The sequence below is a fragment of the Schistocerca nitens genome, chromosome 4, assembly GCF_023898315.1.
Source record: "Schistocerca nitens isolate TAMUIC-IGC-003100 chromosome 4, iqSchNite1.1, whole genome shotgun sequence".
Taxonomy (NCBI): Eukaryota; Metazoa; Arthropoda; class Insecta; order Orthoptera; family Acrididae; genus Schistocerca; species Schistocerca nitens.
Window position 1 is genome coordinate 593,473,869 of NC_064617.1, and position 12,639 is coordinate 593,486,507.

General features: G+C 45.9%; 1 protein-coding gene across 1 annotated transcript in view; it reads left to right on the forward strand.

The window, feature by feature from the left end:
* The window catches only part of LOC126252865 (luciferin sulfotransferase-like), a 439,717-nt gene that overhangs the window by 166,733 nt on the left and 260,345 nt on the right, over positions 1–12,639 (forward strand). The gene's annotated exons all lie outside the window — the stretch shown is intronic.

The window sequence follows — 12,639 nt, forward strand, 5'->3', positions numbered from 1 at the left end:
CTAGCAGGATGTGGAAAACCGCCTAAAAACCACATACAGGCTGGCTGGCATACGGGCCCTCGTCGTTAATCCAGCAGGCGGATTCGATCTGGGGCCGGGGCACCCACCCAAGCACCCAAGTCTAGGAAACAGCGCATTAGCGCTCTCGGCTACCCTGGCAGGTCACGTGAGTACCCTTTTCAAGCATGATTTCTTTGGACCTTATAATTTATAAGGTAGAAGTGAATATACCAAAAATCGGTAAATTATTACTGTTTCTATGAACCCTTTAAATTAAATCAGAATAGTTTAAATGCTTAAAGTCACTTAGTTGGCATAAAAGGATTAACAAATTGTAGTACTTGTGGTGCCATGAGAACTTAAACATACACTCCTGGAAATGGAAATAAGAACACCGAGAATTCATTGTCCCAGGAAGGGGAAACTTTATTGACACATTCCTGGGGTCAGATACATCACATGGTCACACTGACAGAACCACAGGCACATAGACACAGGCAACAGAGCATGCACAATGTCGGCACTAGTACAGTGTATATCCACCTTTCGCAGCAATGCAGGCTGCTATTCTCCCATGGAGACGATCGTAGAGATGCTGGATGTAGTCCTGTGGAACGGCTTGCCATGCCATTTCCACCTGGCGCCTCAGTTGGACCATCGTTCGTGCTGGACGTGCAGACCGCGTGAGACGACGCTTCATCCAGTCCCAAACATGCTCAATGGGGGACAGATCCGGAGATCTTGCTGGCCAGGGTAGTTGACTTACTCCTTCTAGAGCACGTTGGGTGGCACGGGATACATGCGGACGTGCATTGTCCTGTTGGAACAGCAAGTTCCCTTGCCGGTCTAGGAATGGTAGAACGATGGGTTCGACGACGGTTTTGATGTACCGTGCACTATTCAGTGTCCCCTCGACGATCACCAGTGGTGTACGGCCAGTGTAGGAGATCGCTCCCCACACCATGATGCCGGGTGTTGGCCCTGTGTGCCTCGGTCGTATGCAGTCCTGATTGTGGCGCTCACCTGCACGGCGCCAAACACGCATACGACCATCATTGGCACCAAGGCAGAAGCGACTCTCATCGCTGAAGACGACACGTCTCCATTCGTCCCTCCATTCACGCCTGTCGCGACACCACTGGAGGCGGGCTGCACGATGTTGGGGCGTGAGCGGAAGACGGCCTAACGGTGTGCGGGACCGTAGCCCAGCTTCATGGAGACGGTTGCGAATGGTCCTCGCCGATACCCCAGGAGCAACAGTGTCCCTAATTTGCTGGGAAGTGGCGGTGCGGTCCCCTACGGCACTGCGTAGGATCCTACGGTCTTGGCGTGCATCCGTGCGTCGCTGCGGTCCGGTCCCAGGTCGACGGGCACGTGCACCTTCCGCCGACCACTGGCGACAACATCGATGTACTGTGGAGACCTCACGCCCCACGTGTTGAGCAATTCGGCGGTACGTCCACCCGGCCTCCCGCATGCTCACTATACGCCCTCGCTCAAAGTCCGTCAACTGCACATACGGTTCACGTCCACGCTGTCGCGGCATGCTACCAGTGTTAAAGGCTGCGATGGAGCTCCGTATGCCACGGCAAACTGGCTGACACTGACGGCGGCGATGCACAAATGCTGCGCAGCTAGCGCCATTCGACGGCCAACACCGCGGTTCCTGGTGTGTCCGCTGTGCCGTGCGTGTGATCATTACTTGTACAGCCCTCTCGCAGTGTCCGGAGCAAGTATGGTGGGTCTGACACACCGGTGTCAATGTGTTCTTTTTTCCATTTCCAGGAGTGTATTATTAGCATAAGTAACGAGTGAAGTTCAGGCAGTGCTGACCTTACAGAGAACGAATAAGAACATCATTGGCTTCACAAACAAGATTGTGACATCAGTAATATAACCACATACGTCACACAATAGCTTCTAACCTGTCCTAAAGAAAAAAAAAAGATGGCCTCGACTAGAGTGCTTAAATACTTAAGTAATCGCATAGTACGTAATGGTTACAGAATAACATACACAACATCTTCCAGATAAATTAAGAAAAATCTGTGCGAGATTATTAATTAATCACGATTGTCCATAATGACAAAATTTAATCTTCCAGTGCATTGAAGAGAGGCGAAATTGTGAGTGGTATGTATTACATAATACTTCAGCAAAGTTCTGCAACACATGGACGGCTAAGGAATGAGCTTTTGTTTTCAACATAGTGCCTGATTACAAGGCAATATTTGCAAACTTCGTGTAGGAGACGCAGTATAATAACTCCATATAACATGATTCAGCCATACGGAATTGGCTAGTGTCAGACAAAAACCTTTACAAACTTAGCGAAATTTCTCACTGCTCTAGTATCTGGCTTGGGCAAAGTAACAGATTGGTTTGACATGTCCCTCTCATGTCATGAAGGTTAGCAACCTCCTGCCTCACAGGCACATATTTTTTTAAAATGATACACGTTGAAACAAACATGGTTAATTATAATATTGTTCTACCTCTTGTAGGGCACTCTGTCTTTCACTTGTACACTCCTGGAAATTGAAATAAGAACACCGTGAATTCGTTGTCCCAGGAAGGGGAAACTTTATTGACACATTCCTGGGGTCAGATACATCACATGATCACACTGACAGAACCACAGGCACATAGACACAGGCAACAGAGCATGCACAATGTCGGCACTAGTACAGTGTATATCCACCTTTCGCAGCAATGCAGGCTGCTATTCTCCCATGGAGACGATCGTAGAGATGCTGGATGTAGTCCTGTGGAACGGCTTGCCATGCCTTTTCCACCTGGCGCCTCAGTTGGACCAGCGTTCGTGCTGGACGTGCAGACCGCGTGAGACGACGCTTCATCCAGTCCCAAACATGCTCAATGGGGGACAGATCCGGAGATCTTGCTGGCCAGGCTAGTTGACTTACACCTTCTAGAGCACGTTGGGTGGCACGGGATACATGCGGACGTGCATTGTCCTGTTGGAACAGCAAGTTCCCTTGCCGGTCTAGCAATGGTAGAATGATGGGTTCGATGACGGTTTGGATGTACCGTGCACTATTCAGTGTCCCCTCGACGATCACCAGTGGTGTACGGCCAGTGTAGGAGATCGCTCCCCACACCATGATGCCGGGTGTTGGCCCTGTGTGCCTCGGTCGTATGCAGTCCTGATTGTGGCGCTCACCTGCACGGCGCCAAACACGCATACGACCATCATTGGCACCAAGGCAGAAGCGACTCTCATCGCTGAAGACGACACGTCTCCATTCGTCCCTCCATTCACGCCTGTCGCGACACCACTGGAGGCGGGCTGCACGATGTTGGGGCGTGAGCGGAAGACGGCCTAACGGTGTGCGGGACCGTAGCCCAGCTTCATGGAGACGGTTGCGAATGGTCCTCGCCGATACCCCAGGAGCAACAGTGTCCCTAATTTGCTGGGAAGTGGCGGTGCGGTCCCCTACGGCACTGCGTAGGATCCTACGGTCTTGGCGTGCATCCGTGCGTCGCTGCGGTCCGGTCCCAGGTCGACGGGCACGTGCACCTTCCGCCGACCACTGGCGACAACATCGATGTACTGTGGAGACCTCACGCCCCACATGTTGAGCAATTCGGCGGTACGTCCACCCGGCCTCCCGCATGCCCACTATACGCCCTCGCTCAAAGTCCGTCAACTGCACATACGGTTCACGTCCACGCTGTCGCGGCATGCTACCAGTGTTAAAGACTGCGATGGAGCTCCGTATGCCACGGCAAACTGCCTGACACTGACGGCGGCGGTGCACAAATGCTGCGCACCTAGCGCCATTCGACGGCCAACACCGTGGTTCCTGGTGTGTCCGCTGTGCAGTGCGTGTGATCATTGCTTGTACAGCCCTCTCGCAGTGTCCGGAGCAACTATGGTGGGTCTGACACACCGGTGTCAATGTGTTCTTTTTTCCATTTCCAGGAGTGTATTAACAAAAGTTGTCATGAAATTGTTTGTTAGTGGTCTTACATATCGTACAGAGGTCATGGCTTTTTAATTGGATCCTTACTAATCTAGCAACGTACTGTGTAGCAGGTATTTAGTGCAGTATTTCTATTGATGACTAACAACAATGTAGTGACAATATTACATCAGTATTTTCTATTTTTCCAGACTAATGGTTATAGCTATTAGGAGTATAATGTTTTTGGTTTGGTTAGCAACTCCAAATATATGTGACAAGAGCAAGTCGTTAACGTTTATTTTCCCTCGGGTAGCAGGTCAGGTGCTGAAGTGTGGACACGTGGACGCACAATGGTGAGCCTACACTGACAGGCATAAACCACTTAGTGGTGCAGCTACGACCATGCAGAAAACATTAGATACTAAATTATATGACATGTCTGTGGGAAGACTGTCCGACGTAGAGGAAGACTAACCAACTTACTGATTCATGTACATATTAAGGTACCACATATAAAAACATCTGCACTTATACCAGTTACACACTCATCTCCATAGACGGTCGCCTAATCTTGTTTTCCTGAATATGGCAGCTAGGCGAGCGGCTGGTATCTCTATACGGCGATGGGGAAAGGCTGTGACATATCAGAGGGAGACGTCGTCCAGGGTATGGCAATGAATCTCGTCCCACAACTCGAGTATAATTGTAAACATTTTATGGGCGTTAATAGGACATTTGTGGTGGTTTACATCTTGCAGGCCGGCCGGAGTGGCCGAGCGACTGTAGGCGCTTCAGTGTGGAACTGCGCTACCAATAAGGTCGCAGGTTCGAATCCTGCCTCGGGCATGGATGTGTGTGATGTCCTTAGGTTAGTTAGGTTTAAATAGTTCTAAGTTCTAGGGGGCTGAAGACCTCAGAAGTTAAGTCCCATAGTGCTCAGAGCCATTTGAACCATTTGAACATCTTGCAGGTTATGGTCGTCGTATACCGATATTCTGTCTCTGCAATAGAGTGCAACGTGTCCAGTGCGTCCACAGAAAAAACGTACCGGCGTGTTGTTCTCTGTCCTCCAAATGTCAGTTTTTCTGCGGGACGATGCACTTGGCGGAAGAGTTGCCTGTATCTGCGTTGGTATGATGCTGAGTTCACGTTTGATAGTTGGCCAAGTCTGTATTTAGTGGTGCGTTCTACAAGTGATGGAGACTGAAGTCACAGATCGATAAACCGCTTCTCGACGTTCTCTGTTACCTCTTGACGCATAGGGTTGACATTAACGGCTGCTGTACAGCTCTATATCTTTTCTGTCTGGCGTACGAGACAGGCAGGCTCATAATGGTCGTTCGCAACTGCCACAGGGACCACATTTGGCAGTCAATGATACCTGCTTTTCTCTTGTTGCGTTTCTTCGATTCTCTGGCGCCACTTGACGATTTCCTCTGTTGATGTGACACCATTTACAAGAAGATCTTGGTACATGTCTTCTGCGACTCCTTTCATAGAGTTTTCTAAGGTAGCAGTATTTTGCACCTTACTGTAATAGAACAATTGTTGCAAAGACAAGGTAGATATCGGTTATTGTGTTATTTATCAGGCAATCAGCCTATTGAAATTAATATAGGGAGTATCAGACGGCATAAGACGCGTATTAACTTTAAGAAATTCGCATGTTGCATGAAGACGGGGTTCAGGCGATATTTTCACGGAGTTTGGCTGGAGCGGACGAGCGGCACTGCTCAAAGGCAGGGCAGAGGGGTGCGGAAGTTTACAACCGACCATTACGAGTCGGCATGCGAAAGCGTCCTACTGGGGGAGACGCGCCGCCGGAGCACTAGGCACCCATTGCGCGGACAACACAGTCAGGGCTTCGAGGGACAGCGCCTCGTTGGAGCTGGACGTTACGCCGACGCCATGTCGAGATGAGCTGGCGCCTAAGGGAGCCTTCCCATGAATCTTAACGTTTTCTGGGGCTTTCTAAGGAACGCGGTTAAGCTAGTGCAATGACCTTTTCCCGCGCGAGGGCGAACAGAGGGACACGATTGGTGGGTTCAATTTTGAAAGGAGTTTCAGTTTGTTCCAGAACATTCTAGGCGCAAGAAGGCGCAGAATGTTTTAATTGGCTGGAAGAAGCCAGGAAATAATAGTGGGATCGAACTGTGCTGGTCTAGTGCCACGGGATTGGCCAGTTCCAAAAATAGCGTGGGGGTGCTAATTTTTGCAGAGGGAAGCTTTTGGAGCTGTTATCGAGGAGAAGCGTCTTAGCTCCTGTAGCGAGCGGGCGTCGTGCTTTCGGCTCTGCTGTAGGAGAGTAAATTCTTTTCAGTGTGCTGCCAGCTGCAACTGAAACTAGTATTCAGTTAGGGGTACTGTCATGCTTTACTGTTAGAGCCAGGCTGATTCTGCTAATTACGGTTGGGAATACTGTCTCACAGGAAGCATACAGGAGCAGAGCAATTTCCTTGAGCCACACTTTATTGCCGGCCGGAGTGGCCGAGCGGTTAAAGGCGCTACAGTCTGGAACCGCACGACCGCTACGGTTGCAGGTTCGAATCCTGCCTCGGGCATGGATGTGTGTGATGTCCTTAGGTTAGTTAGGTTTAAGTAGTTCTAAGTTCTAGGGGACTTATGACCACAGCAGTTGAGTCCCATAGTGCTCAGAGCCATTTGAACCATTTGAACACTTTATTAAAGACGTTAATGGATTCCGCCTTTGGGCTGATGAGTTCCGTCTTAACGAGCGCGAGACGATTGGAAAGAAAGCAGAATTAGCTTTTGAATAGCAGTTTACGAACAGGAAGCCTGTTCGTGAAAATAATTTCTTTTTTGTTACAATTGAGGCTCCCCGACGACGCAGACGCCAACGGCAGCTTGCTGACCTGTCCACGACGCTGCATTTGGTAACGTGATGCTCAGCTTCGGCATTTAATCCGATAATACGCACGCCTGTGATTACCAGAGCTCAGTTTTCCAGCCACGCTCTTATTGAGAATTTGTTAATGTTTGAATTTGTTAAGGTTTGTCTGACGTATTTTATGCCGTCTGACAAGGGGATGGAGTAGAAAATAACAAGACAAGATGCGTTATCCGACCTTAAGAGTTAATTTTGGAATTTAAGGCCATTGCCATTACTAGCTTTATTTTATAAGTGTATGTCATAGTTCAGTTTGATGTTAGGAAGATTGTTGTTCAAAAAATGTGTTCAATGCTATCCTTGTTTGTTTAGTAGTGATCAGTTCCCTGAACACTACTTAGTTATTAAATATTAATCAAACTTAGTGAAGGGGCAGTTTTAATTAACAGGTTGGGTCTCATAACAGGCCTTCAGCCAGAGCCAACGACCCGATCCAGTAGGGAAAGTGAACAAGTAAAAGCATTCTTGTTAAACCCCCCCCCCCTCGACATTTGGCTGACCCGCCTAGGGTTCCTTATCATCATTGTATTGAAGGAAAACCCCTTCCAGTGTGACATTTTGTCACTTTTTGTCATGTTTCGGTTCACAGTAGGGCTTAAGGCCTAGACCTTCTGTTCAAAATGGTTCAAATGGCTCTGAGCACTATGGGACTTAACATCTGTGGTCATCAGTCCCCTAGAACTTAGAACTACTTAAACGTAACTAACCTAAGGACATCACACACATCCATGCCCAAGGCAGGATTCGAACCTGCGACCGTAGCAGTCGCGCGGCTCCGGACTGAGCGCCTAGAACCGCTAGACCACCGCGGCCGGCCTAGACCTTCTGTGTCTTGTCTATTACTGTTTCAGTTTTTCATGACGTTGGGCTTCGTCCTTAAATAGTTCCTCCTCTAAGCCGATTTGCTACTGACTGTCACCAAATATTTTCTTCAGTTACGCCTATAATTTTTCCAGCTACTGAGCTTCTCTTCCTTGTTCTCGAACCACTGCTGGGCTGCGCCGTCCACGTAAAATTATACGTTTGCCAGACACATCTTTCCATCCACTTGTTGTATTTGGCGACCAGACCGAATTCTTTCAGCGATTTCATCGATTCCTGAACGCGTCTCTGGGAAACACTGATGAACGCCTGATATGCATCTGACTTACTCCTGCTTAGGAGTCCATCTGCCTTTGGAGTATACGGATCTTAGGAAAAGCGTACTGTTTCTATTCCATTTCCTGACCTTGTAGGCGACAACTTTTACGATGCGTAATTGGAGCCACTGTGAAGCAGACGCTTAGAAGTACACACCAAAGGACCCGCTTCCAACAACCAGTGTCACGCTGGAACCACAACTGAGTCGAAATCCGAAGACAATGTCGTCAATGAAGTACAACACTTAGCACTGAAATGAAGTTGATGATTGACACCAACGCGCAGCTAGAACAGAACTGGACTCTTGGACGAAGAGTGCTGGTATCTATACAAACATCGAATATGTCAGAATGCTGCTATTTATTCAAACATAGAATATTTCAGGATATTGACACATTACAAACATAAGATTTTTGATAATCGTCCTCAAATATTATTTTTATATGAAAAGGTTCGTCTTGATCAAACAAATTTTTACTATTTTTTTTATTTAATAGTATGGCTAGGGCCCCCCGTCGGGCAGGTCTTTCGCCGGGTGCTGCTCTTACAATTTGAAGCCACTTCGGCGACCCGTAGTCTATGAGGATGATAGGATGATGACGACGACAGCACAACACCCAGTCCCTGGGCGATGAAAATTCTCCCACCCAGCCGGGAATCGAACCCGGGCCCAGAGGACTGACAATCTGTCGGGCTCACGGGCTCACCATGTTTTTCTTTTTTTTTATCGTTGTGTTTCGTCGTTACGGACGTCACATGACATCCGTTAAAGTTCGTTTGTTGATCCTTCCACTCAGTTTTTTACTACGGAGACCAACCAGCTCTCTGACTGAACACGATGAGCTACCGTGCCGGCGACCATTCAGCTACCGGGGCGGGCACAAACTTTTACTGGCTGTTACCTATTTAGAATGCTGAAGATTAGATGGGTAGATCATATAACTAATGAGGAGCTATTGAATAGAATTGGAGAGAAAAGAAATTTGTGGCACAATTTGACTAGAAGAAGGGATTGGTTGGTTGGGCACATTCTGAGGCATCAAGGGATCACCAATTTAGTATTGGAGGGCAGCGTGGAGGGTAAAAATCGTAGAGGGAGACCAAGAGATGAATACACTAAACAGATTCAGAAGGATGTAGGTTGCAGTAGGTACTGGGAGATGAAGAAGTTTGCACAGAATAGAGTAGCATGGAGAGCTGCATCATACCAATATCTGGACTTTGGGCCACAACAACAACAACAACCTGTATCAGCTACTCCCATGTTCAGAACTATTACACACAAAAAATAATGGTGTAACCAACTAAGTTACATTAGCTGAAGGAAAACCTATAACAGGTCTGGCGACACATAAGAAAAATAATTATATTAACATGCTTAACAGCCTTGCATACTAGCAATACATACTATAAAATGTTCTGGTGTATGTGTCAACGTCAAAATTGTACATGTAGGTATGTAGTAAGTGCTGGTGAAGACCTGGAAGCATTTGGCGTTTATATATAGATAGCTGAAGCCAGCAGAGGGCACTATAGCTAGGATATATATTAACCAACATCGTAAATTTAATAGTTAAAATGCAGTATGCTAAGTCATTAATTAAAGTTACTTCACATGCAAAATGAGCGTCTCACAATAAAACATACACTGATAAAAATATATGGAATTAGATCCATACTTAAAATCCACATAAGAGGTTCAAATAGTAATAATGGGAAATTCCTGGCCGGCAAAGTAAAGCCAGTATAAAAAGTTCAAACATATAACCACATCTATAAATCGAAACCTTTGAACATAACGAAACAGTTAAACCAGAAGCGTAAGTGTATGGTAATTAACGAAAGAGTGGTAATTAAAAATTCACTAGTCAGTAATACATCCGGAGTGAGACCTCAATGGCGCCGCCTCGTGGCTTCTCTGTATCCAGTTCTTGTTCTTCTGTGGGGGGAGGTTGCGGAAGAAGGCCCAGTCTCTTCGCCGCACGTCACGCTGCCGAGGCGCTGGAAGCTACCCGAACTAAGTTTCTGAATACATCAAAATAAGGATTCATGTTCAACTCATTCTGTTCAGTCAGCAGTAATTCCGTTTGCCGTTTTCTGTATGCATAAATCTCCATTTCCACGAGTAGGTTCAGTAACGGTCCCTTTGGTGCTCTATGCGACACTCCCATATTGTCTTCTATGTTTGCTGCCCATGCTTTTCTTTATCCAAATGTGTATCGAAAGAGCTCTTGTTTTGGCTACGTTTATGGTCTCTAAAAACGAGTTTTGAAATTTGTTTCCGTCTGACCGATATGAAACTTGTTACACTTTTCACAGTTGATCTTACTCTAAATATTTGTTGCTGTTGTTGCCAGTTTTGTGGCGTGGCCTATAACCAATGGTACCTTTCGTTTGAGGTCTAATTTTTACTTTCGTTTTTCTGAAAGCTTGTGTAATTCTGTCGCTCAGTGCACCATTGTATTACATAGCAACAAACTTGTTAACCTCTGAATCTATTTTCTCCTTCTTGTCACACATTTTTAATTTTAGATTATTATGAAGATTCATTACATCACGGTCCTTATACCCGTTTGCCCGGCTACTTGTTTAATCACATTTACTTCTTCCATTTCGTCATTAGTGGTGAGTGGTAGTTTTGGCATCCTGTTCATCATCGCTCTGAAGTATGTTCACTTATGCTTCTTCGGGTAACAGGATTTCACATTTACAATCGTGTCAGTAGCCGTTGTCAACAATATGCTTATCTTATGGCGTCCATGCCTCTTAGTTAGCCTAGGATCCAAAAACTTATACTGCCAATACTGTGACCATAATGGAACCTACGACGGCCGTTGTGGCCGAGCGGTTGTAGGCGCTTCAGTCCGGAACCGCGCTGCTGCTATGGTCGCAGTTTCGAATCCTGCTTCGGGCATGGATGTGTGTGCTGTCATTAGGTTAGTTAGGTTTAAGTAGTTCTACGTATAGGGGACTGATGACCTCAGATGTTAAGTCCCATAGTGCTCAGAGCCATTTGAACCATTTTGAACGGAACCTACTTGAGGAAATGGAGATTTATTTACACAGAAAACGGCAACCGGACTTACTGCTGGATGAAAAGAGTGAGTTTAACCTGATGCTTATTTTGCTGTATTCAGAAACCTACTAGTCTGAGCAGCGTCGAGCGCCGCAGTAGCTTGGCGTGCGGTTGTGTGCGCCGACCACCAGCGGCGAGGAGGCGGGCCTTCTTCCGCAACCTCCACCAGAGGGAAACGAGAAGTGCATACAGGGGAGTCACGGGGCGGCGCCACTGAGATCCCGCTCCCAATGTCTCATTGACTGTCGACTCTTTAACAGTCGTTAATTAATTCGTTAATCACCCTACACTTACGGTTACGGTTTAATTGTTTTCTCATGGTGGAAGGTTTTGATTTATAGATGTTATTGTATGTCTGAACTTATTATACTGGCTTTTACACAATTGTTTTATTTTGTAAGGCTAGGAGCTTTCCATTATTACTATTTGCACGTCTTATGTAGATTTTAAGTATGGATCTAATTCCATATGTTGTATATCAGTATATGTTTTATTATCAGACGCTCAGTTTGCTACGTGAAGTAATTTTAAGTAAAGACTGCGCACACTGCATTTTAACTATTAAATTTACGGTGTGGGTTATTCGTGTAATCCAGCTACACAGGCCTCTTCTGGCCTCAGTTGTTTGTATAAGTACCAGACGCATCCAGGTCATCGGCAGCACTTACTCCTACCTAGATGCATAATTTTGATGTTGAAACCTACATCAGAATATTTTATGGCATGTATGGTATTCATACTGTTAATCATGTAAATGTTTTTTTTTTTTAATTTTCATATGTGCCACCAGGCCTGTTATAGATTTTGCTTCAACTAATTTTACTTAACTGGTTACATTACTGTTCTTTGTTTGTAACAGATCTGAAGATGGCAGTAGCAGAGACCGGCAATAGTAAATTGTAAAAATTTGTGTGAAAACGACTCACCTTTCCAAATAAAATGTCACAATATGATAACGGACTCATTTTTAGACTTAATGTGTTCCATTGATGAATATTCAATAACGAATAATTGCTGGTTGTACGGTTTGAAACGGCATGCCAGTGTGCAAGTGATGCTAACCACATCACTACGGTGATAGTACCACAACGAGCGCCAATATTTCATATGATGCATTAGCTGTCTATTTATAACCACTTTTTGTTCCACTCTAAACGTACCATTCATAATTTCTATTCCTGGAAATGGAAAATAAATATCGGAGCAGAGGAAATGAATTAAATTCTGTGTCGGGGCCGGCATTCTAACCCGGCTCGTCTTGTTTGCTAGGCATAAATGCTAACCATTACACCACTACAACACAATGGCCAACAGTGCTGCACGAACTACTCAAGTCGATAGCCCTCCCCAACACATATTTCATATCTGCATCTTATTTTCCCTTACACTGTCGAGTCCCGGCCGCAGCACAAATTTTGATTCATTTCTTCTGCTTCGATCATTATCGTAGATGACGAAGAGACTTAAATATCCCAGGGAAACATTTAATTATAAGATCTATAAGGAAAATAAATATCTGATGCAATTTATCGATGGTTTTTTTTTGTATTGACTATCATCTTTGTTTTTTTCTTTGACAAGCTTTTCTA